The sequence below is a fragment of the Cornus florida genome, unplaced genomic scaffold (assembly GCF_030987335.1).
Source record: "Cornus florida cultivar Cherokee Brave unplaced genomic scaffold, ASM3098733v1 CherokeeBrave_3.0.0_Hap2_Chr02, whole genome shotgun sequence".
Classification (NCBI taxonomy): domain Eukaryota; kingdom Viridiplantae; phylum Streptophyta; class Magnoliopsida; order Cornales; family Cornaceae; genus Cornus; species Cornus florida.
The window spans coordinates 79,644,244-79,668,544 of record NW_026775572.1 but is presented as its reverse complement, the minus strand read 5'-3'; the positions used below and the strand labels follow the sequence as shown (position 1 = coordinate 79,668,544).

At 37.0% G+C, this 24,301-nt stretch overlaps 1 pseudogene; it reads right to left on the bottom strand.

The window, feature by feature from the left end:
* Positions 1 to 1,296: 1,296 nt before the first annotated feature.
* Positions 1,297 to 1,395, bottom strand: LOC132297793 (small nucleolar RNA R71; annotated as a pseudogene).
* Between the last annotated feature and the right edge of the window lie 22,906 nt (positions 1,396 to 24,301).

The following is a 24,301-nucleotide window of genomic DNA, read 5'->3' as shown; positions in this document are numbered from 1 at the left end:
CATAAAAGGCTTTTCTTGAACCACACATTCACTACATTATTTTAGCGTATAGGAATGGCTCACTTGTCAAATTTTGGTGCCGTTGTCGGGGATTGATTGATTGGCAACATCGTATTTGGGGAATCAATTAGGAATTAGTACTCTTTTGATCGTGTCTTTACTTTGTTTTCAATTTTTTTGTTACTTATTGTGTTTGTTCTTGATTGAAAGGTGCATTGAGCTAGGAGGCAAGCAAAGGAGCTACCAAGTAAAGCAAAGCTAAGCAAAGAAGGAGAAAGCTAAAAAAAAAAAAAAAATTGCTAAGCTAAGCTATAAATTTGGAGTTGAAGTGCTAAAGGACCTTTGTGAGCTTTTCTTTACTCAAGCCCTTAGTTAAATCGTCGGCCCGCATGGAGGCTTGTTTTTAAATTCTTAAATAAATCGTGAGCCCGCGTGGAGGCATTCTTAATTGTTCTTTGCATCATTGTTGTTAAAGCATAGGAGTATGGGTTAAGTGTTTGTGGAGGAAGTTTCATTGAATTGTTGTGAAGCCAAAATGTTTGTTCATTCGTTGTGTTTGTGTGTTTTATATTATGCATGCATGGTTATAGATCACTAAAACCAACTTTTGTCCTCTTGATTTGCATCTTGAATCCATAGTTAGAAATCCTAGGGGAAGAGGTAGTTCTAGTTCTACCCAATCCATTACATCAACGGAATGCCATAATGAAGAGCATGCAGAGGACCTTGGTCACATAGACCAACAAGGTATCCTCCATCCAAATGTGCATCATGATAACATGCAAGTACCATTAGGCATGCCAAGGCCATATGTTCAACCACCACAACAACATGGCCAAGTTCCATTGGGAATGCCAAGGCCAATCTATGCTCCACCACCTCCCATCATTCAAGGCAACCAAGGTGCCCATGTTGCACCTCCAATTTCTAATCCTCCCCTTGCTTTAAGAGATCACTATGTGCCTAATGAATATAATGCACCCACATGTATTTAATTGCCGCCATTTAGAGCACATCACTATGAAATTAAGCCACAAACCATTCAAATGCTTCCTAACTATCATGGACTTCCTAGTGAAGAAACTTACAAGCATTTAGATGAGTTTCTTGAAGTATGTTCCACCGTAAAATATACGGACATGTCGGAAGAGGTCTTAAGACTCAAAATTTTTCTATTCACCTTAAAGGACAAGGCAAAGTATTGGTTTAACAATCTTAGGCCTTTTCCAATCATTTCTTAGGCAGAAATGCAACAAGAGTTCTTGAAGAAGTACTATCCGGTTTCTATGCCATGAGAACTTCAATTCAAGAATTTTCACATAGGGATGGAGAAACATTTCATGAGGCATGGTAACGCTTCAATGAATTGCTTAGGAAGTGTCCACATCATGACATGCCCAAATGGCAATTAGTTCAATATTTCTTTGAGAGCTTATCGGATAATTACAAAAGTATGGTTGATACTTTCATGTGTGGCTCTTACATTGATAGGCATGAGGATAACGTGTGGCGTCTTTATGAGAGCATGAGTGAAAATTCATTGTATAGAACATTATCATCCAAGAATGGTAGAAATTCACAAGGTAGGAAGAGTGTTGGCTTACATCAAGTCGACCACTCAAATGAAATAGCCACTGAAATGAAGTCTTTATCTCAAAGGTTTGATCAATTTTTGATTAACCAAAACTTAGTGAACCAAGTATCTTCCTTTCCTAACCATTCTCATCATGCATGTAATGAAACATGTATGACTTATTCTAGTGTTCTTTATTCTACTTCTCATTGTCCTCACGGAAAAGTGCAAAATGAACCAAATGAGCAAGTCAATGCAGCTTTTGTGAACCAAGGAAACAATCCTTATGGTACTCATTATAATCCAAGTTGGAGAAATCATCCGAACTTCTCTTGGAAAAACCAAAGAGAGGGCTCAAACCCTTCCCAAAGCGGTTTTCAAGGGAATTACATTCCACCTCCACTTCAAAGCCAAGGATCCCAAGGTTATAGACCTTATCAATCACAAGGGAATCAATTTGCTAACTCTCATTTTCCCAACCAATCTTATTCCTAAGGAAATGCTAGAAGTCCCGCATTTGAAGAAAAAGTTTTGAATGCTTTGGGCATTCTTGAGGTAAACACACAATTGCTTCATTCCCACTCTCAATCTATTGCGAAGCTAGAAACCCAAGTAGGGCAAATGACAAGCACTCTTAATGCAAGAGAGAAGGGAAAGATGCCTATGAATGCCCCACCTAAGCAACAATGTGTTATGGAAACCCATTCCTCATTGGAAGGCCACACCATTGAGCATGTCAATGCGGTGACTACCTTGAGAAGTGGAAAGATTATGGACAACCAAGTGGGTGTGTCCAATGAAGAGAGTGAACCGGTACAACTATAAGTTAATACCCATCCAGTTTCACATCCCAATCCTCCTTCATTGCATATACATGATCTTGTGAATGAGAAAGCTTCAAAATGTGATTTGAAGAATGATTTTGAAAATGATTTGAAGAAAGATTTGCCAAAAAATGAATTAGAAAAGGTTTTGTTGAAAAATGATTTGAAACAAAGTGATTTAAAAAATTCTTGTGTTGAAGAGTTTTTAAAAGAAAAGGCTGAAAAAGTGTTTAAGCCAAAAGCTCCATTTTCGGATGCCTTAAAAGGATCCATTTCAAAAGACAAGCAAAAGGCAAAAACCAATGAAATCATGGAAATGTTTAGGCAAGTGAAAGTCAATCTTCCACTTTTGGATGCAATCAAGCAAATTCCAACTTATGCCAAATTCTTGAAAGACTTGTGCACCCAAAAGCAGAAGAACAAGAGCCAAGCACCAAGGAAAGTGGTTTTGACCGAGCAAGTGAGCTCAATTTTGTAACATAACACTTTACCAAAGTTTAAGGACCCTGGTTCACCTACTACTTCATGCATTATTGGTGATCATATCATTAATTAGGCGCTTCTTGACTTAGGAGCAAGTGTTAACTTTCTTCCATACTCGGTTTATGTCAAATTGGGGCTAGGTGAATTGAAACCGACGTCAGTAGTTTTACAACTTGCCGACCGATCCATTAAGAAGCCTAAGGGTATCATTGAGGTTGTTTTAATAAAGATTAACAAATTTTTCTTCCCCGTTGATTTCGTTGTCATTGACACGGAACCGATCCCAAATCCTAAGAGCCAAATTCCCGTTATTCTTGGACATCCTTTCTTGGTAACCGCTAATGCCAACATCAATTATAGGACGGGGATAATGAAGATCTCATTTGGCCACATGAAGGTGAAGTTGAATATTTTCAATCCCATACCTAGCTCATTTGACAAATATGAAGGAGAGGTTAATGTTGTAGATAAATGCTTTGATCTTCAATGTCAAGGAAGTGAGCTTTTGTGTAAGACCAAAACTTCAAAGGGATCATCTTCAACCTTGCATTCTCAAAGTGTTGTTTCAAATTCTTGCTTTGAAAGGGCATGGAAGCCTAAAGATTGTGATTGCATTGACAAGGGATCAAAACCTTCTTTTGAGCTAAATTCAACAAGTTCTTTAAAGAACCATTTATTGGGTGGAGCTTAAAGCATCTATCACCCCAACAAGGAGGGGATGCACAACAAGATCTTTGATCCGGGCTAAAAGAGCCCAATGTCTTGCTAGAGACGTTAAAAACTAGCAAAAGTATTCGTAGGGTGTCAAAACCCTATTCCTCCCTTATTTCTATCTTTAATTTAATTTGTTGCGAAGTTTAGATACTTGTTTTTGGTCCTTATGCATTAGAAAGAACTGTGGTTAGGATTGCATGAGCTTTCATGTTGGAGTTGAGCATTTTACATAAGTTCTAACGATCTCAAATGAGAGTTCGATCGATCGAACTTCTACCAGCATCCAACACTTAGAAAAAATTTCAACCTGCATCTAGCTACATCCAAATCACCTCTCTGTCCCATTGTTCGAACTTGTTCTCAGATCGATCATAACTTTTTCGATCGATCCAAACCTTAAGTTCGATCGATCTTAAATTTCAACACTTAGCCAAATTTTTGAACCAAAAACCTGCATACTTTTAGCCCTCTATCAAATCGATCGAACATTTGTTCAGATCGATCTCTGTTCTTCAATTTACTATTTTGACTTTTGTTTGACTTTATTTTCAACTTTTAATTTTTAAAATACCAAAAAGATTTTTATTTTATTTTATTTTACTTTATTTAAAAAAAAAATCCAAAAATATTTTCTATTTTTCAATTTTAATTTTTAATTTTTTAAAAATTTCAAAAAATCCAAAAATACTTTGAAGAAATATCATTACAGTTCGATCGATCTGAGAATTCAGTTCGATCGATCGAACTGGTCGGGGACAGTTTTTAAAAATAGAAACCGAGGGTTTCAAGATTGATTTCAAATATCGATCAAACCCTCTCATTCTCAAAACCTTTGTTCCTCATCTTCTTCATCTCCGGCGAGATCCAGTAAGCTTCCACTTTCTTTCTCCTCTCGGATCTAAGTTTGGATCACCTCTTCGCATCTCATCTTCTCTCCTCGATTTTGGGTAAGATCCGAACTCCATCTTTGATTTTAAGCTTCGGATTGATGCTTATATGTGTTAAATCCTTGATTCATGTTGTTTTAATGATGAAAACCTCCATTGTTGAAGCTTGAAACATTATGTATATATTTGTATATATATTTATATATATGTTTTGTATATATTTGATTTTTGAATTGATTTTGGGAGTATGGGCCTCATAGAGTGATTATGATTGATGATTTGAAGTGTTGTTGGGCCCACGACCTTGTTCGTGAAGGCCACCTGTCATCCACGTCACAGATCTGTGACTTTTTGATTTTCACATTGCACAGTTCAATCGATCGAACTCAGTTTTTCAGTTTCTCAGATCGATCGAAGTTTTGTGATCGATCTCACATTTTTTGTGATCGATCGAACTTCACAGATTTCTTATATACATTCCATGCATCTTATCTTGTGTCATGCTATCTTATATATGCCCAATGCCTATGATATTCTACATTAGATACATTTTACACTTATACTGCTTAGCATGTTCACCTCCTCTCACTTGTATAGATTCATGTCATATTTGTTTTGTCTATCTTACTTGACATACATGATTCTATTTTAAATTCTTTATTCTGGCACTGACTCCCCTTGCAAGTTTTAAATTGTTTTTCAGGCCATGACTAAGCACAAGACCGTAGCCTGCAGACACTATCACCGCCGGGGGAGGTACACTTTTGATGATGAGGCTTGTTCTTCTCATGACCATGGCCCTATACAGGATGAGCTAGCAGAGACTACTTCACCTCAGTCACTTTCTCATGAGGCTGAGGCTGATCATATTCCATCTACTTCACAGGCTCAAGCTACATTCACTCCATCTCCATCACAAGATGAGGCTGAGGCTGAGCATTCACCATCACCATCTCCACCACACCAGCCAGCTCAAGAGCGTGACAGGCCATTGCCTAGATATGCACAGATGTCAGTGGTTCATGAGTCAGTTTTTGATGTCGACTTCTTCTCCAGATCAGTGCTGACCCGATCAGCTTATGATGATATTATCCGAAGGGGCCTTGCAGCTATTCTTGCTCCATTTATTGAGCCAGTCTACCCGCGGCTAGTTCGGGTGTTTTTCCAGAACCACCGACCGTCCCCGCGTACCACGGCAGAGCTAGTCACTACCATAGATGGCCACCAGATTACTATTACTATGGACACATTAGCCAGATCATGCCATTGTCCACGTCAATACCCTCCGGAGCTACAAGAGTTTTATCCCAGGCTATATAGGCCTTCTTCTGCCTACATGGCAGTTTTCTTGACAGGTCACTATGCCGATGGCGAGACTTTCGCCACCCACACTTATCTTCCAGATGACCTATGGTTCTTTGATTCCGTTCTCTTTTGGAACATATATATGGCCGGGCACAAGATTCAGCAGCGAGAAGACTATCTGACAGCCCTTTACGCATTCTATACGGGCCACTGGGTATCTATCCCCGCGCTCATCTGGAGCGTGATGAGGAAGCTCTACGATGAGCATATCAGCAAGGAGAGGCCCAAAAGGGCTAAGTCTCTCCCATTTGGCCACCTCATCACCCAGAGCCTGCTTGATCAGCGCTATCCTTTCCATCTATGGGAGCACCCTGAGAGAGGTTCCTGTCACTTCTTGAAGAAGGACTAGGACCAGAGCTATAATGCTATTATTGCCCGATTACAGAAGGATGCAGCTCAGGCGGCAGACGACTTAGATTTAGATGATTTAGAGGCTGAGGAGCCAGCAGCAGCAGACCCGGCAGCAGATAACTCATCAGTTGATCTGTTTGTCGAGCGCATGGACATTGATTTAGAACGACCTGCAGATGACGCAGAGCAACACTCTCCAGCTGGATCACCCATTCATGCCGATGAGCAGACTCATGATCTTTCTTCTGATTTATCCGTACCTAAGGCTCCTAGTCAGATCCCCAGCTTTGGAGAGCATTTTCAGGCTCTGGAGGATGCAGTGGTTGCTATCAGAGCTGATACTGCTGCCATCCGAGCTGATGCTGTGGCCCACCGAGCTGATTTTGCTACATTCTGCACGGATATCATAACTGCACTCCGAGACTTATCTCACGATATCTGCTGACTCACCCTGCCAGTCCTGCCCCACCTACCTGAGATTCCCACTCCTTCTATCTCTCTATACTCCATCTCTCTGATTCATATCTGTTACTTTCATCATTATATATTATTTGCAGCCGGATATGTCGGCTTTGATCTTTTGATGTACTCTATACTTTATTTTCTTTATATATGTTTTTGCTATAGATATCATCTATTATGTTCTTATATCTATCTGTTTGACTCCATCAGGTGCATCCAATGACTACAGTGAGAGAGAATACTATATAATTTTCAGGACCACCCTTATACCTCTCTCACTGCTTTATTTCATTTACACTTACATGTCCACTGTGAACTGATAATCCCCTTTTGTTATCTGATGAGTTTATCTAAGTGCCAAATTTTAGGACCACAGTTAATCCCAAGTTTGGGGGGGCCATGCCACCCACTTTGGATACTTCTGTCCCGATCATTCTTGCTACTTGCACTGGTATACCCTTTCCCTTTGTTCTCTTTGCACATTGAGGACACTGTGCCATTTAAGTTTAGGGGTAATGGTGTGCTTTACAGCGTTAGCTTTAAATTCAAAATTTTGAGCATGACTTGTGTATTTGAGAGATTATATATGATTAGTCCATGATTAGCGATGATTTTGATCTTTTAAAGACTATATTGCTTAAAATTTAAAATTTTTTTGACTTGAGAGTCCAATACTCCTTGTATGCCTTGTGGATGCCATTTAGGAGTAAATTTTTCGAAAGATTTATATCTTGCTTGCACTTGTGGTCCACATCATCTTAATTTTGTGACTGTTTTGAGATTCACTCTAGGATTCTACACTAGCACAGACGCATACTAGCATTCATTTGCAGGGTATAAGCTTTGTTGATTATTGAATTGGTTATATCCCAATTGAGCTAGTAGTGCATTGAAAGCTTTCATTCTTGATAAAGGTGAAAAAAACAACTCCTTTTCACTAAGTAGACGGGATTCTACCCTCATCAAGCACTGAACTTCTCGCGCCGAAAGGTGGAGGGCCCAAACTCTAGGTTAATAATTGAACTTGCTAAAAAAAAAAAAAAAAACAATAAAAAGTGAGGACTTCTCCCAAATGGTGAGAAGTGGGAAATGATTAGATAGAGGTTGTTTTGATTTATAGCCTAGTTGATTTGAGCTTGTAAGTTTGTAGGGGTGTTTGAACGCCTAATGCCCTAAAGCCGTCAGGTTTGGGAGTCATTGACCTAACACTCGACCTCAAGAATCACTAGAAAGCTTAATGGATCACTACATTGCACCATGCTTCCATCTTTGATCCTATTCAAAAAAAAAAAAAAAAAATTTGAGTGAAAAGAATAAGCGCACCTAGAACAATAAAGCTTTAATAAAAGGTCCACTCTTTGTCTTGAAGATCGGTACTAGATTTGTGTGCTAGTTTGAGGGTAAGGATGTGATCATTTCTTTAGTTGGCTTAGATAGCAACACACTTGATGCCGGTCCACTCAAAAAGGATTCTAGAGTTGTTTTGATTTGCATGATCAATTTCTTGATGTGTGGAGGACCATATTTGCTTGCTCGATGTTGAAATTTTGGGAGATTGCTCGAAAATGTTTGAAAAATTGCATACTTGAGGTAGTTTTCTCCCAATGCTTGTTTGCAATATTGGTGTCTCTTTTGAAAGAATGAGCTTAATGTTTGTGGGTATCATTTCTGGAAACCCTCACGAGACTTCACATGTCCACTAGGGGTAACCTAGAGGTTTAAAAGGCTTGTTGCATATACTAAGTGCAATCATGTTTCCAACGAAAGTGGCATTATCCATTTATTACTTTCTAGTTCATAGTTCTATAGTTGTTCATTTCATTCCTTTACTTTGTAGTTCATTGCTAGGGACTAGCAATATTTAAGTTTGGGGGTGTGATGAGCGTTGAAAAGTGCGTATTTAAACCCCTTAAGCTTAAGTATTCTAGAACCTTTATCTACGTTATTTTACTGTTTTAGATTGATTTCGTATTATTTTCATTTTCAAGCACTTATCCCGAAAATAAGCTAACTTAGCCAATTAAGAGCAGAAATGAAGCAATTCTGGGATGAATCAAGGAAAGGAGCCAAGTGGAAGCAAAAGGTGGAATTCAACATCTTCGATTGATCTCAGATCAGAGTTCGATCGATCCAACATGATTGATCTCAGCACTTTAAGATGGATTTAAGCCATGATGACATTTTCAGAGATCTCAAAAGTTCGATCGATCGAACTACCTTGTCCTTATCCAAATGATTGATCTTATCTAGTTGTACCACCCTACCAACCACTTTTGTCCTTTTTCCAAAAATATCTTCAAAATATCTCAGATTATCCAAAAAGGCGCCGCCATTGAGGATCGATCCAACTTCAGTTCGATAGATCTCAGCCATGTTCGATCGATCCAAGTCCAAGGTTCGATCGATCGAACTTCCTCCAGTGTGAAAAAGTTAAATTTCTAGCTCATTGAAAGTTGTCCTTATCCAATCATTGGGGAATATTTGCTGCACGACCCCAGCTCATTTTGTGTGTCACTTGACCTACCTATATATAGAATATGATACACTTTTTGAGAAGGATCCATCTATCACAATAAAGGCTATTCTTAGGGAGGAAGAAATGAGGATAAGGCTAGAGACACAAGTTTGGGAGCTTTTCATCAACCAATGAGTAGATTTCTTCCATGGAGTTTGCCCTTGAGGGTTGGAGAAGCATTACCATGAGTGGCTAGACATCCTCTTGGGGCTAGAGTTAGCCCCAAGCTTGCTTTCTACATCTTGATTTTGTGTATTATTGAGGGATTAGTGTTGTAATACATATTTTGATACTTTTATATATATAGATCTTGTTTATTCAATGATTTATGTGGTTTAATGCTTCCAATTGATCATTTTATTTTATCCATATGTCTATGTATGCTAGAATAGATGTTCATGTGTTTGTCTCTATTTCTTGTGTTATTGATGCATGTCTATGTGTATTAATGTCATAGATCTAGAGATTGTCAAAACATAGTCCTTAATGGAATGCTCTTGTAATTTTCTTGTAGTTCTTGCTCATTTCTTGATAAATTGTTCCTTTTCCTTAGTTTAATTAGTTTAATTTCATGTCATTAGCTTAATTGTAGTGTAGTGGTAGTATAGTTGTTACATGGGAGGACAATCAATAATTGTTGTTTGATGTTCCATACTTTTGAATGCAAGTAGCATATGTCTCTAACCTTGTGGTGTATTTGGCTTGTGAGCTTAATGAAAGGATTAATGACTTGCTAGATATATTGTGCTTTTCACATGCTACTTAGATAATATATACTTAATTGTTAGATATATTGTGCTTTTCACATGTTGCTTAGACAATATATACTTAATTGGTCATCCTTGCTAATTGAATCAACCAAACACACACACACATCAATATTGCAACACACATTTTCCTCATTAGTCACTTGTTAAGGGTGTAGAAAAGTATTGTTTGGTGGTGACCTCTAAACCCCAAGATCTCTCTCTTTTCCTTACCCTTTATTGCGTTAAATTATTTAGTTTAATTTGCTCTCTAGTTCAACCAACCAACCACTATTTTGATCACATGACCTACTAACCCTAATTTTGATTCCTCAAGCTAGTATGATAACTCAATCCCTTGGGACGATCCCTACTCACTCTTGCTATGTTAGTAGTAGTGTTGGTAGTGGTTTTTATAAATTTAAATTTGACATAGAAGGCTTTTCTTGAGCCATACATTCAGTACATTATTTTGGCATATAGGAACGGCTTACTCGTCAATAAGCACACCTTTTGACATTCATTTTATGTGTATGTATAACATAAGGTCAACGGCCATTAATTTTAAAAGTTCACAAGGATGTTTTAAACTTGTTTCGGATCATTTGAAATGCAAGTATAGCCTTAAGGTTAGCCTTAAACTTGTTTCTGTTTCGTCGTTCGGCTGATTTCTTATTTCTGTCTCGTCATTCGGCTGATTTCTTGTTTCTGTCTCGTCGTTCGGCTAATTTCTTGTTTTCGTCTCCTAGTTCGGCTGATTTCTTGTTTTTGTTTCGTCGTTCGGCTGATTGTTGCTTTCTATTTCGTTATTCGGCTGATTCTTTCTTTCTGATTCGTCATTCGACAGTCAGAACGCCTGACCATGTAGGTCAGAACATCTGACCATGTAAGTCTAAACTCCTGACCATATAAGGTCAACGGATGACCATGTAGGTCAGAATGACCGACTTCGTATGAGTGCCGAACAAGTACTCCATGTTGAGAGTGCCGAACGAGCACTCAGTATTGGAGAGTGCCAAACGAACACTCATTGTTGGAGAGTGCCGAACGAGCACTCAGTGTTGGAGAATGCCGAACGAGTGTTCGGTGTTGATGAGTGCTGAATGGGCGCTCAGTGTTTTGGCTTTGGATAAGCGCTCGTCCATGCCTCAGAATATTTCTTTTCTCTAGCTTTGAGCATCTTTCACTTCCACATTTCGGATTCGTTATCAGGTCATCTTTTGGTCATCACTGATGCATCGGGTTTATAAAACTTGGGCCGTCACAAGTGGTATCAAAGCTCATTGTTTTGAATACCTTGGACAATGAGTTTTGGATGCAAATCATGCTTTTGTTGATCTACTTTGATATATTTACATATTTTTTGATAACATGTTTCGGTGTTGTAACATGTTTACGTATTTCTTGAATACACGCTCGGTATTATGACATGTCTCTAGGCTTATGTGCTTATGTGTTTAAAAGCATCCGTGTTTGACATGCATGCTTATTTTGTTAAGTGCTTAACTGTTTAAAGGGTTTTCTTTGATTATTTTAGCATGACCGTATGTTGCATACCTTGTCTTGCTTCGTGTTTCGTGCATTCATAGTGTGAGTTGCATTCGATCATAATAACTCGTGTTATTATTGATCTCGCTTCCTCTTCATGCATATAACGTCACAGTCTTGACTTGCAAAGAGTCTTCTCGTTAGGGCTTAGGTGAGCGTAGAGATGTAGTCTCCGTCTGGCGAGATGAAACGTAGGCCACGGAGGCACCGTTTCATCTCATTCTCTTTTATCTCTTCGTGATGTAGTCATGGTAGTGTTAGAGGTGTCGGTGTCATCTCTTAGGACTTCGTAGTAGTCTTGACGTCATGATGTCATTGAGATCTTTGTTTCTAGCGTCATGGGACGATGAGTCAGGACTGACTCGAGTCCGTCCTTGGAGAGTTGGGAGTTACCTTGTGAGCCACAGGGCGAGGTTCTTATGTCTTGCCTTTTTAAGGTGATGGTTTCGAGATTTGGATAGGTGTGTTGACCTAGGATCCTTCTTGTGTTGCCTTAGACAACTCTTACGAGCTACGGTTGGGATATGAGCTGTTTTGTGTAATTAATTGTGTTGGTGCAATTAATTACTTTCCCTTGTCATTGGAGAATTGGGGCATTGTGTTAGGGTCCTGGTAGAATCCTGTAGAGTTCCTATCGAACTCGTTGGCATCTTGGATTGAGGGTTTTCTTGTTGATGTCTCATAACGGTTAGCATTGGGGTTATCCATTTCGTTACTGTCTTGTTTCGTGTGGTGTTGGAATTCCATCGGGGAATGAACTGGTCTTGGGAAAGACTTACTGACCCTATATCTCAAGGACCTTAGTGGTCATTGGGGGAAAAGATTCATTTCCTCGTATTGAGAGATTGGACTCATCCAGGTTTTGTGTTACGTTTTATAAGAGATTGTCGTTTTGAGAGGCATTCCATTCCTTTCTTCTTATTTTTTGAAAATTCCATTTGTAGGATCATTTTTTTTAAAATGTTTATGAGCCCTATTGTTTTCGAGCATGCCTTAAAAATATGTTTAGGATATATGTCTATGTGGTAGTCCGTGTGAGGATATAGATGATACGTTTTCATATACTATATTCGTTTAATATGCTAGTGCCACTAGTGGTGTATAGCGTGTCATCATTTGTTTGACCTCTATATGATAGGTGGTTTATTTGGTTAACCTTATGAGTACTGTGTGCTTAGTACTAAGGTATTATTTGATTTATGTCATTTCATTTTGTGAGTACCTTCTATGTGAGTATCTGGTTTATACTGTTTCATCTTTCCTGCACTTATGCTGGGGTGTTGTGACCTTGGTTGTTGGGATTGTCATGTGTGAGATATGCAGTAAACTTGTGTTTTGAGATTTTAGTTGTCCATTATAGGGATTTTGACCTAGCATTTTGTCTTCTGTTTATAGCCTTACGGTAAGTCTACTTCAGATCTGTGCTTAGGCTTTCGGCTTTGTGGGTCTAATCCATTGGCTTGAGGGCATAGACTTATCAGGTTGTGGATTCGGGGTTAGTGTTGTAGTTGTAGCGTTTTCAGATGTGGGAGTCGTTGTTACGCCAACATTAGGGATTTAAGGCCTTAAGCATAACGGTGCCAATGACATCGTTATTAGAGTTTTGGGATTAGCTACCCCAACTCTCGCAGATGCTTGGTTCCCGTAGTACTTTTGGTAATGATTATTTTCGACATTGATGTCATTTGTTTCGAAAAGTTTCTTTCTGCGTTGACCTATTTGGGGCATATTATGAACTAGTGCCTTATACTGCCATGCTACCTTACTGACGAGTAAGTGTGGGCAGGTTTTGGTCATTGTTCTTACTGCTATATCATTCTTAGCCATTTGTCTTGATTCGACTTGCTGTTATCTTGGGATTCTCTCGGTGATTGACATTGGGTTAATAAGCTAATTCATTTGGGGAGTGTCACTCAATTCTTAGTTTTTGCATTCCTTTGGACGATCTTCAGGCTTTTGGAGTTCTCCTTTAGCACCTTATGATCTGTCCTTTGGTTTGAATTTACTTTGATCTTGTTCGGTTCTCTTTTGTGCGTTCTGGATTTTGGGAACGAAATCCCTTTAAGGAAGGTAAGTTGTAATGATCCGGACATTTTCATTCTTTTCCTTTTTTCTCAGATTTCACGGATATTTTTTTTCTGTTACTTTTTTCTTTCTAAGTTTGGTTTCTCATCACTTAGTGTCATCTCGAGTACTCGGGAATGGGTTCTGAGACTCTTTCCTTTGGATTTACAACTTCCTTAAAGGACCGCATCATTTCCACATTTTCATTTTTTCGACACTATTCACTTTTTGTCCTTTTCCCCATTTGTCACTTTTTGGCACAACAAAGGGATATGGATGCATAATTTTTCAGAAACATTTTATTTTCTTGGGCTGTTTTTCATAAATATATTTTGAAGATATTTTATTTCAGGGGTTTTTAACAAAATATTATTTGAAAATATTTTCATCCTGGGTCATTACTGCAGTTATCACTTTTTGTTAGGGCCATTATGTAATTAATGAAAGTTATTGTAAAAATGCCTTATTTTAAGCCTGGATACTCGTACGGGATTCATTTTCACTTTTCGTCGAGTCGTATACTCTTAGAATTTCCTTCTGCTTGTTTTTCTCCAGTTTTAGGGTTTCTGACCCCGATTGCCGCCGAACTTGTTAGGGACATATTTTTTTGCTCGAGACTCGATTTTTGACGTCGTTTCTTCCGTTATTCATCTTTTCTTATTTCGGTTCTTTTCTCATTTCGGTTCTTTTTCATTCATAGAGTTTTGCAGTTTGAGCGCGTCTACGTGAATTTCGGACCCGGCAGGACCCGTTTGGGACATTTTTAGGGTTTTTCTATAAATAGAGGGTTATGAAATGAAAAATGAACTTTTCCTTCTTCTTCCTCCCTCTCTTGGCCAGCCATCCATGGTAGCCTTGGGCTGCCACACTTCTCTTTTATTTTTCGGCCACTTCCCTTTGGTATTTTGGCATAGGCCCTTAGCGTTTATTGTAGGCCTCGACGAGATCTTCCTTTCTCCCTTATTGGAATTCCGTTTTGGCCATTTTTTGAGTTCAGATTTGAAGTCAAGTTAGGATTTTGGTAGCACTTCCTTGGGGTTTAATGTTCACCGTGTTGTCCTCGACAAAACCCCGAAGTATCGTCGGATTCGGAGTGGTTTCATTTTGGTGGCTTTTGAGATTTTCATCTCAAATTAAGGTAAGGGATGTTATAGGTTCATATTTTCATTGTCTTGCATGCTATTGATGCTTATACAACTTGTATGCATGCTTTTGTTCATAATCTAGAATTTAATTTAATTATTTTCTTTGTGTAAGATTTAATTCACATGGTTATATATGTGATTGAATTAAATTGTGATATGATATTAAATTAAGTCTTGGCATGTTCTTTAACATACTTTTAATTTGAGAGCATTTGAATGAGTTTGAAAATATAGAGATTTTAATTAAAAAATTAATTAAAATCTATTTAATGGTTCCATTGGCTTAATTAAGTTTTTAACTTGATATTTGTTATGACTATGACTTATTTACTAGCATATTTTTATTTGGGACCATTTAGAGTTGCTTTAGAATTTAGAGATTTAATTAAATTCTACTTTATTGTTCCAATAGCCTAATTAAATTTTTGATTTGATATATGTAATGATCAAGTTATGTTGTTTAACATGTAATGACCCAGTCATTTTCCTTCCATTCCTTTTTTCAAATTTTATGGATGAATTTTTTCTGTGTAATTTTCTTTTCCGAGTTCTTTTTCTCATCACTGGGTGTCATCTCAAGTGCTTGGAAATGGTTTCCATTGCTCTTTCCCCTGGGTTGACAACTTCTTTTGAGGACTGAGTCATTTCCGCATTTTCACTTTTCGGGCACTATTCACTTTCATCTTTTTCCTGTTTGCCACTTTGTTGGCACAACCTCACTTTTCGTGTTCGGTCTTGCTTCCACTTTTGCATGCACTCATGATATATGATTTCTTAGAAACATGTGTTTTTACTTTCCTAGAAATGCGTGCCATTTGTGCACTTTCTTCCTTAAAGGTGTAGATGCACACTTTCTTTGGAAACTTTCTTGTTTTAGGGGTTACTTGTGTAATTACTTCAAGTAATTATTTTTCATCTTATGGACCATTTAGTAATTTAATTTGGAAGATATTTTCAAAAGGGACCATTTTGCAATTAAGCTTGCAAGATATTTAGAGGAGGGACCTACTTGCAATTATTTTGGGGCCACTTTGGAATTATGGTGTAGGATCACATAGTGAGTAGAGGATTTCTATTTCCTCCACTCACACTTCATCACATTGGATCATTTTCTTCCTCACCAAAAACCCTAGCCACCATTAGAGAAGCTTGATGCTTAGGCATTGACTTTGATTTTTGAGGCCCTTCCACTCACATAAGACTAAAAAGTTTGGAATACTTTTTGTTCCCCTTATCCTCCTCTACATAACCCTTGAAGGGTGAACCATTTGGAGCTTCCTAGCCTTGGATTCTAGAGATACATTTCTCTAGTGAGGTAGGGAGTGTTATAGTTATTATCTAAGGGTTTTAGTTGCTTTTGTAGTAAAATATAAGTTGTATGCACGTCTTCTATTAATTTGAGAAATTAATGATTAATTGTAACTTGCATATAACTCATTTTAGACTTGATGTATGGCATGGCCTTGACTTGATCTTTGTTATATAATTATTTGGAGCCATTTGAATGAGTTTCAAATCTATAGATTTAATGGATTTAAATTTATTTAAATTCTACTTAATTGTATTTTGCTTGTATTTCATTTTAGACTTGATATATGGCATGGCCATGACTTAATCCTTTTTGGTGGTGTCGGGACCAAAAGTTTGCAAAAGAGATATTGGATTAAGATGAGTGTGGCCAAGTTTTACATTTATAATTTGCCACTACTACCTTTCACTAAAAATATAGTTAGGGCGAGTAGGGATCATCCTAAGGGATTGGTGGGTCGTATTAGGTTGTGGAATCGAGATTAAGGTTAGTAGGTCGAGTGATCAAAAGATTGGTTGGTGATTGAATTACACTAAGATATAATTTAAACAAAAGTAAACAATTAAATGCAATAAAGAGAAAATAAGAGAGAGAGATCTTGGGATTTAGAGATCACCACTAAGCATAGCTTTTCTACACCCTTAATGAATGATTAATGAGGGGGAAAACATGTATTGCAACAATAGTGTGTGTGTGTGTGGTTGTTTCAACAAGCATGGATGACTAATTAAGTGTATATTGTCTAAGCAACATGGTTGATAACATAATATATCAAACTAAGCCATTAATTCTTTCTTTAAGCTCACAATCCAAACACATTACAAGGTTAGAGACATATGCTACTTATTTTCATAAGTATGGAACATCAAACAACAAGCATGGATTGTCTTCCCATTTAACATCTAAACTACAACTACACTACAATTAAGCTAATGATATGAAATTAAACTAATTAAACTAAGGAAGAGGCACAATCCATCAAGAAATGAGTATGAATCATCAAATAAACCACAAAAGCATTCTATTAAGCACTATGTCTTGACAATCTCTAGATCTATAGCATCAATACACATAGACGTTCATCAATAATACAAGAAATAGAGACAAACACATGAACATCTATTCTAGCATACATAGATATATTGATAGAATGAAATGATCAATTGGAAGCATTAAACCACACAAATCATTGAATAAACAAGATCTATGTATATAAAAGTGTCAAAACATGTATTACAACACAAATCCCCTCAAAAATACATAAATCAAGATGTAGAAAGCATGCTTAGGGCTAACTCTAGCCCCAAGAGGATGTTTAGCCACTTATGGATGGTGTCCTCTAACCCTCAAGGGCTAACTCCATGGTAGAGATTGCTCCTCTTCTTGGTTGATGGAAGAACTATAAGCTTGTGTCTCTAGCCTCCTCTCTTCTTTTCTTCCTCACTAAGAATATGGTATTTTAATTGTGTCTCTAGTGTATGTATATGTGTATCTCTATATAATGGCTCATATTCCTTATATAGGTAGGTTAAATGTCATCCCCAATGACCTAGCTCATACACCAATATTCCCCCCAATGATTGGATATGAGACAACTTTTAATGAGCTGAAAATTAAATTTTCTTGCACTTGGGGAAGTTCGATCGATCGAACTTGTGGTGAGATCGATCGAACATGGCTAGGATCTATCGAACTTAAGCTGGATCGATCTTCTATGGCGGCGCCTTTTGGATAAAGACAAATCTGAGATATTTTGGGGAATGAGACAAAACTGGTAGGTGGGGTGGTACAACTGGATAAGATGGAATCTTTTCGATCGATCGACAGAAATTTGGATCGATCGAACTTTGTGGGATCTTTGGATAAGGACAAAATAGCTTGGATCCATCTTAAAATGTCTAGATCGATGAACTTTTGATCGATCGAACTTGCTGAATTTTCACCACTTGCTTCCTTTTGCTCCCACTTTGCTCCTTTCTTTGACTCATCTTAAGATTGCTTCAATTATGCTCTGATTTAGCTGAGTTAGATTATTTTGGGGATAAGTACTTGAAAATAGAAATAATACAAAATCAATCTAAAGCGGGAAAATAAGATAGATAAAGGTTCTAGAATACCCAAGCTTAAGGGGTTTAAATGCACACTTTTCAGCGCTCATCACTTGTTATATATTTATTTGGAATCATTTGAACAACTTTTAAAATCTAAAATTTTAATTAATTTTAATTAATTAAATTCCACATGATTATATCTTGCTCACTTTGTGAAATTGATGTGATATTTGCAATCACCATGGAATGGACATTCACATATATTATTTTGAGAACTTTTGGATAAACTTTGATTTCTAGAGAAATTAATTAATTAAGTTAATTAATTTCTACTTAGTGTTCTAATGGATTGGACTTGTATTTCATGAGGCTTTTGCCTTTTTATCATGCATCATGACTTGTTGTATCTTGGCTTCGTTAATGTGGTTAATGAACTTGGACCCTTACATTGTAATGATTTAATTGTTCAAGAGTTGTTAAACAAATAATTAAATCATTGATCTTATACTAGTGGTATATTTACAACAATGGTTCCATAGACTTGATTAAGTTTATAACTTGGTATTCATGATTTCCTTGATAAGTTCTTTCACATGTATCAAATAGAGAATAATCGGATAAGTTTTGAGATTTATATTTAATCATCTCCTCTGTATGGAATTTGATTCACATGGTTGTATCTTGTATGGAATGAACTTGTAACTTGGTATTAAACTTGTCATTGACATGATCCTTGGCATATCTTGTTTGTAGAATATTCAGAGTTGTCTTGTAGTATTGAGAATTTAATCCCTTGAGTTGATTAAATTTCCCTTTTATGCATCCATCGAGTTAAGTATGCTTTGATATTGAACTCTCGTCAAACTTGATTTGGGACTTGCTATATGATCACATGGTAGGATTCTACGAGTTGAGGTTATGAATTGACTTGTTGGTATGCACATTTACTTATATGATATTTAATGTGCCATCGTAGCTTGAATGCCTAGGGCATACCTTGTGTGACCTCTATGACTGGTTGTGCATGGTACTTGACTAAGTGCATTGAACATATATATTATATCTTGATTTTCACCACTTATTGATTTTGGAACTTGGGATATCAATCAAGAATTGACATGGCTAGGACTTGGTTCTAGGACGGGAGATAGAGAGCTCTCTACACTATAGTGCGCACTAAGGGAAAGTGCCCATGGGTTAGTAGCCCTAAAGTGATCCTAAGAGTACGGTTTTAATCCGGACGATATCCAAGTATCCACATTGGTTGATTTCACTCTTTAAATTTCAAGTTGTTATTCCTTGAAGATTTAAAACTTGTCGTGTTATGTAGAATGTACCAATCTTGTTTCATTGTGTAGATTTTATGCTTCATCCATGATTTCACTCCTTAAATTTTAAGTGTTGTATTCCTTGAAGATTTAAGACCTTTTCGTGTTATACGGAATATTCCATTCTTGTTTAATTGCATAGATATTATGCATTATCCTTGATTTCACGTATAATTCTTTTCGTGTTATTGATTTCATCCTTAAGTTTCAAGTGTTATCCCTTGAAGACTTAAGACCCTTTTCATGTCATTGATTTCATTCTTTAAATTTCAAGTGTTGCATTCCTTGAAGATTTAAAACCTTTTCGTGTTATATGGAATGATCCAACTTGTTTGAATTACATAGACATCATGTTTCATCCTTGAATTCACTCTTTAAATTTTTAGTGTTGTATTTCTTGAAGATTTAAACGTTGTCGTGTTATATGGAGTATTTCCTACCTTATTTAATTGCATAGACATTATGCTTGCTTCGCGTATTTATATCTCATTCAGTATACTTGAAACTGTGCACTTGCTTCTTGTATCTAGACTTCCATTTAGTATACTCGTGTTTTGTATACTTACTTTGTGGGTTTCTGATCTCGTTTAGTATATCTGTGCTTTGTATACTTACCTCGCATGTTTTCGTCTTCGTTTAGTACACTTGTAACTGGTATGCTTGTATGTCGTGTATCTCATTTCAATTGCATGAGTAGCTTAGGATAATCCTTGAGTCTCACTTTGACATAGACGTTAGGTGGCATGTCCCTTTTGAATTGTTTCATATTAATGTAAAAATCTATAAAAAAAAAAATGAGTCTATGCATGCTCATTCCCTACGAGTAAACTTGTTTACTCACCCCAAAGTTACCGAATGATTTGTCAGGTACAGATGTCTTGGCTTGGGATACACAATATCCCGGAATCATTTCCATGAATTAAAGTTCTTTAAACGTATTCTTGTTCATGACTCTTGTAAAGGTTGGCTTGAAATACAACTTGTAGCCTTTTATATCAAAATGTGTATATTTGATTCCATATATGTAATGTGTACATAAGTACACCTTTTGTATTGTATTTGACATGTATGAGATAAGGCCGGAAGCCAATGACATGTATTTTGATCCAATGTAAATTTTGACCTAATGAAATTTTATGAAAATATTGAAAAATCACAAGTTATTGCTTCACATGTCTGCATCGGGTGTGGGAATTCCATTTTTATTCTTTCATAGGGTCTCATTAGTCATGTATGAAGTGTAGCCAAGGGCCAAACAGTCATTTGAAACTATTTCATAATTTTAAATTTCAAAATTTCCATTTTAAGTTCATTTTCGCCTTTTTGGCCGTCAGGGAGTCGGATTTTGACTCGGCCATTTTAGGGAGCCGTAGACCATTCCCGCGTGCTCAAAATCACTATTTACGTTTGCGTGCATGATTATTTTCATGAAAAACTCTTTTGTTGGTGAAATGAGCCTCCTATGGACTCATTTCATATTTTTGTAGAAAAATTCAGCTTAAGGGCATTTTGGGGATTTTCTTTGGGAAATAATTTTCGATCTCAGCTTTTTCACATAGAAAATATGATTTTGGGGGGAGTTTCTTCATGATATTTTTCCGAAAAATGTCATCTTGGTCTCGAAAACTGCGTTTCAAACTCATTTTTCTACATTTTTACTGTTTCTGCTGCATTTTCTACAATCTGTTCAGGTTGAACCGGTTCAAGAAATGTTGAACCAGTTCAAGGTGTCATTTTTGGTTCAACATGCCTTTCTACCAATGTTGAACTGGTTCAAGAATGTTGAACCAGTTTAAGTCCTCCAGAACCTTTTTGCAAGTTCAACTTTGGTCTTCCAATTTCGATCTGACGTACCTTCTTCGTTTCAACTCCGAATTAGTCCGTTCTTGAGTCTAAATTGACCGCGCTGAAGTAAGATTTCCAATGGTATAAATTTTAGTTTCATATTCTTCTCTTAACTCAAGATATCCTTATTTTAGTGAGAGGGTGTCACATTTGGTTTCTAACCGAGATAAGGTTCATTTGGGTTTTCTCTTCCTTTGGCCTTGGGACTTCATGTGAAGTTACCAAAGGATGTTTTTAGATGTTTTTGACCTCATTTGACTTGTTGGAATTTAAATTCCTTCCTCTTAGGATAAGATGACCATTTTACCATTGGTCCTTCTTTTGGTAGGGTTTTGATACCCTTATCTTCATTTTGCTTCCGTTGAGCCTCGAAACTCTTTGAAAGTCCATTCTTGTGTCCTAGGGATAACATACATCTCTATGGACTTATTTTCGTTTCGTTTCCACATTCTAGATCCGCTTCGGGTCATCACAGGACACACTGGGTTGAAAAATCCAGGGTCGTCACATAACATGTATTAATTAAGGATCATTTGATTAAGATTTGAAACCGAGAGAAATAAATTAGTTTATTTAACTAATTTTTGTTTCTAATGCGTTAATAATTTAATCATATGTTTGACATTGATTGTATATTTAAATCATAATTTTAGACTTGTAATGGATTCATGAGTTTATGTTTTCAATATTGTTATAACGTGTAATGAATCGCACACTGAATATTCGACATTTGTCATCCTATAGAAATTATGGATTTAGAGCATGTGTTGTGTGGTTTCAACCTATTTGTGCATGGAATGTGGTTTTGTGCATTATTTAATTATATATAAGTTTTGAACTTATTTATTGATTTTGGAGTCACTTGGGACATTGTTACATGGAGATGGCTAGGGTTTGGCTCTAGTATGGGGGCAAGAGTCTTCTAAGTCATTTGTGTGCACTGTGGTGGTATTCCCAGCGGGTATGTGCTTAGAATAGCCGTTTAGGTCTTGGTTTACTCCAAGATTTGATGTCTAAGTTTTCCACTTTATACATTATGATTTTTAAGGAATCATCGCATGATTTTAATGTTGTTAAGTACATTTGTGCATTATAATTTTTAAAATATCATCACATGTTTTTAATGTTGTTAAGTACATTTATGCATTATGATTTTTAAGGAATCATCGCATGTTTTTAATGTTGTTAAAGTACATTTGTGCATTATGATTTTTAAGAAATCATCACATGTTTTTAATATTGTTAAGTACATTTGTGCGTTATGATTTTTAAGGAATCATCGCATGTTTTTAATGTTGTTAAGTACATTATGCTTTAAATGTTCAAATGTAGCTTAGGAATGATCCTATAGATTCATTTGGAACATATATGTTAGGTGGCATGACCCACTTTAGTTGTTTTCATATTTTAGATTTCAAGTTGATGGCTTTGAGAATCTATGTCTTGTTACCTTGTATAACATGCTTTTATGTTGTTTGAATTGCATGAATGATGTGATTTATGCTAGAAATGTTCTAAGGTATCTTAGGATGCTCCCTGAGTCTCACCTTTGACATAGACGTTAGGTGGCATAACCTTTTGAATTGTTTCGCATTGATGTGATAATCTTGTAAAACGTTAGGTCTTTGCATGCTCATCTCCTACGAGTAGCTTTATGTTACTCACTCCGAAGTTACCGAGGACATTTTTCAGGTACTGGAAATCAAGGTTGAGATTCTCATTATGCTTGGATGATTTGTGGATTTGAAGGTTTCCATTCTTGTAAAAGTTGGCTTGAAATGCCGCTTGTAGCCTTATATGTCAAAATATGTATATTTGATTTTAAACATGTAATGTGTGCATAAGCACAACTTTTGACATTCATTTTATGTGTATGTATAGCATGAGGCCAAGGGCCATTAATTTTAAAAGTTCACAAGTATGTTTTAAACTTATTTCGGATCATTTAGAATGTATGTATAACCTTAAGGTTAGCCTTAAACTTGTTTCTGTTTTGTCGTTTGGCTGATTTCTTGTTTCTGTTTTGTCATTCAGCTGATTTCTTGTTTCGTCGTTCGGCTGATTGTTGCTTTCTGTTTTGTCATTCGGTTGATTGTTTCTTTCTATTTCACCGTTCAACAGTCTGAACGCCTAACCATGTAGGTTAGAAAGACTGACCATATAAGTCCGAATGCCTAACCATGTAAGTCCGAATGCCTGACCATGTAGGTTAGAACGACCGACCTCGTAAGAGTGCTGAACGAGCACTCAATGTTGAGAGTGTCGAACGAGCACTCAGTGTTGTGAGTACCGAACAAGCATTCAGCGTTAGAGAGTGCCGAACGAACACTCATTGTTGGAGAGTGCCGAACGAGCACTCAGTATTGAAGAATGCCCAACGAATACTCATTGTTGGAGAGTGCCGAACAAGCACTCAGTGTTGGAGAGTGTCGAACGAGTGCTCGGTGCTTTGGCTTTGGACAAGCACTCGTCCACACCTCAAAATCTTTCTTTTTTCTTACTTTGAGCATCTTTCGCTTCCGCATTTTGGATTCGTTATCGGGTCATCTTTTGGTTATCACTGATGCACTGGGTTTATAAAACTTGGGCCGTCACAAAACTTTCCAAAGCTAACAAAACTTTTTCCTTAAAAGTGAAACTTCTAGATGAACCTTGAGAATAGGATTGAGGATTGGAACTTTAATGATAAGAATATTGATTCACATTTTGTGATGGATAAGATGGACGATAACCTTAAACATTTTGACTTTGCAAAGTAGGGGGAACATATTTTTCTGGGAAACCATTTTGAAGAGGGTTTGCACCATCTCCTTGGTTCTTCCAAGAGAAGTTCAAATGATTTCTCTAACCCGGATTGTATTGACTTGAAAACGGATTGTTCCCTTGATTTGCAAAAGCAGCATTGACTTGTTCATTTTGCTCACCTTGCACATATCCATGAGGACAATTGGAAGTATTGTGGAGGACACTTGAACATGTCATGCAAGACTCATTAGAATGATGATGATGATGAGGAGAGGAAGACGCTTGATGAGCCGAATTTTGATTGGCCAAGAATTGGTCAAATCTTTGAGTTAAAGTCTTTACCTCG